This window comes from Echinops telfairi, unplaced genomic scaffold, assembly GCF_000313985.2.
Source record: "Echinops telfairi isolate 266 unplaced genomic scaffold, ASM31398v2 ScPeMD7_7469;HRSCAF=8507_1, whole genome shotgun sequence".
Lineage (NCBI taxonomy): Eukaryota > Metazoa > Chordata > Mammalia > Afrosoricida > Tenrecidae > Echinops > Echinops telfairi.
In genome coordinates, this window is record NW_022111373.1 from 138,318,235 (window position 1) to 138,321,524 (window position 3,290).

Here is a 3,290-nt window from a genome sequence, read left to right on the forward strand (position 1 = left end):
AGGCAAAGGGTGTGTGTGTGTGTGTGTGAGAGAGGGCGAGAGGGAGAGAGAGAGAGAGAGAGAGAGAGAGAGAAATTCCAAATGACAAAGCTTAGGATTGGCTGCAGTGATCATTTGGGAAATTAAGACCAACTTGAGATCGGCCTTAGGAGGCATTTAGAATTCAGGTGATTCTAGAGCAGGGGTCCTTAAACTTTTTAAACAGGGGGTGTGGGGTTAAGGGGGAGAGGGAACCCCACAAATCATCACAGGTCTGGTAGGCGCAATTGTACAGCATAATAAGTAGAGATTATAGTAAAGTCATAGAGAGCATGAGAGTTCAAGGAGAGGTTGGAATAATGGAGTCAGACACAATTCATGGTAGCATTGCTCACCTCAGCCCTGCTTGATGGTCCTCATGGGGGGAAACCCAGCCACCAGAGCAGGAGCAGCCACCAACCCGAGAACCAGGGAGCCGCCCCCCTTTATTGCTAACCATGCATTATATCACTTTAGGGGGATATGATTACAGAATCACACGTCACACAAAGGGGCAGGACAATTCATCCTTGGTCGGGTTTGATCTCTCTGGTGTCTCATACAATGAAGCAGACAACTACTATCCCGGGAGGCATGCAAGCCCCCTGATAGCAGACAACAACCTACATCATAGGGAGGGGTTGCAACATAGGCAATACAAGCAATAGGAGGGGGATGACCTAGGGGTGAACACGCAATAGTAAAGGGAGTGAATAGGGGAGCATGTGTGGCAAGATGGATGGACCCTGGACTCGATACGGTACCCTAAGCTTAGTCATCCTACAGTGGTCCCGGGCTTGCCTTCAGGCTCTCCTTCAAGGGAACAATATCAGAAGGGAGTGGGCCCTATTTGTTGTAGGACCTATTTGGTCTAGACAGCTGATAATTCTCAGGGAGAATGACTCCCAATCCACTCTTGATGATCTCCAAGTGTACAGTCATTCTCAAGTCTGGCATATATTTGGGGGAGACAGCTTGAGAGAAATCCTTCTGTTTCCCACAAGGGGGCCAGTTCACTGTCCCTCAGACCCGTTGGAGAGCCGGACTATAGTTTTAAAAAAAACTATGAACAAATTCCCACGCACACCGCACATCTTATTTTGAAGTAAAAAAACAAACGGGGCACAAACACCTGGCGGGCTGGATAAATGTCCTCAGCAGGCAGGGCCGTAGTTTGAAGACCCCTGTTCTGGAGGCAGAGAAGTGGAGATGCAGGGTCCCTGCTGAGAAGGGTAAGGAGAAGACACCTCCCGTCCTGTGCCAGCTCCTCTCAGCTGTGGGCCATATTCATGTTTCCCCCTCTCCTCTCATATCCACCCCACGGCACTGCCCCAGTGGAACTGCATGTAGGGTGTACAATGTGCCCTTAAGTTCTTCAATACGTTTCCCTGCAAGAGCTGGGGCCCAAGTCTCCAGCTTGAAAGTTGTTGAAGGTCCCTGTCCCTGGAATGTGGACTGGATTTAGTCACTGACTTCTAACCACAGGAATCTTAGCTTGACCTTCCCCCTTCTCATCTCCGGAGAGTGCATCAGCCTTTGGCCGACACCTTTGCCTTCATCGGGACTAAGCAGTGAAGTGTCGAGGAGGTAAAACGTCCAAGATCCAGTGATTACATTCGACAGTGATTAATGGGGCATGAGTGCACAGCATGCTTCATGTCATTGGCATGAAATGGTGCACCTGAAAAAACTTTGAATTGTAAGTGTTGAAATATATATATATATATACAAAAAATAAAATGCTTGGTGATTGATTGGAGACAGGTGTTGAGAGAGAGACCAGAAATCAGCGTTAACCAGAGTTTCTGTGGGTACCACTTGGAGGGATAAAAAACAACTTGGAGGGATGAAAATGGTGGGCATAGCTTTGTGCCTTTGAGATGTTCAGGCTACATATAATCCAGCAGCCACTTGCATGTTTGAACCTCTGTAGCTTGCTGGAGAAGACGGGAGCCCAGTAGCATCCAAGTTGGAGTTAGGGGTCTGAGAGAGACGGGAATTCCACCTGCAGGGACACCAGAGGACGAGGTGGAGCTGGAAGAGCAAGACTTGGTGAGGATGGAAGAGGAGGAACTGAACCAGGCTCCCTGCGACAGATTGAACAATGCTTCACAAAAATAAGTATCGAGGTCCTGGTCACCTGCACCTGATCCTGTGTGTAAATAGGGATTTCTTTTATTACATTAATGAGGTCATGCAGGCACCAGGTGGGTCCTAGATTTAATCACTTCTGAGCTATACAACGATCAGAATACACAGAAGCAGAAGACAGACACCACACAAAGGACAAGGGCCTCGTGGAATGACCAACGAACTGCTCAAGAATTTTGTGCCACATCTCTCTTCCTATGAGTGGGGGAGGCGCGTTGTACTCATCCTAAGCCCTCTGGGTATCCATAAGTGAAGTCTCTTTCCCTTCCTTCAGCTTAATGGGACTTCTTTACACCAGCCACTGCTACTTCCCTACCGTAACCTCTCAGTGGAGGAAAGAGGAAGAAGAACAAGAGACCCAGGTGACCTAGAGGAGAGCTCATCAGTACTGCATGCAATCGACACCCGGGACTTCAGACTGTCCTTGTGAACACAACGTCCTTCATAGGCCACACATGAAGGACACGATTTGGAAAGCCACTAAGAGAAACGGACTTTACCTTCCACACACCTGTAGCAGCTGAGAGGAACTGGAATCCTCCCTCGGACTTAAGGCTGAAATGCCCTAGTATGAACACGCAGACAACTACGATCCAAAGGTTATGAATTTGGAAGTCATTGGCTTGAGGTTCAAATATCTTGCTTCGAGGGTGTCTAATAAATGGCAACTAAAGGCTGCCATAGAGTTACCCTTTTCAAACTCGGTGCTTTGTGATGCCATGTCTTAGAGCAGCAGGCACGGTTCTGCTTGAGTGAATGAGCGTTGGCCATCTTTATGGTTGGCATCAAGAGTGTTGAGTCACTTGTTTTCTGTACCAGTCAACAATCCTTCTATTTCAGTCTGAAAATCTGTCCTATACGTATATACTTTCCTTTTCTCAACTATAAATTTAATAACGTAGGTTAAATAAACGATATTATCCATAGAATTACCATGTGCCCTGTGTTAGTCTGGGTACTTTAGAGAAACCAATCCACAGAAACTCATGTATGAGAGAGTTTTATATAAAGGGTAAGTGCACATCAAGAAACATCCCAACCCAGTGCTGCCCAAGCCCACAAGTCCAACATTAACCCATATGTCCGACACCAATCCACAAAGTCCTCCTCCATCTCACAAA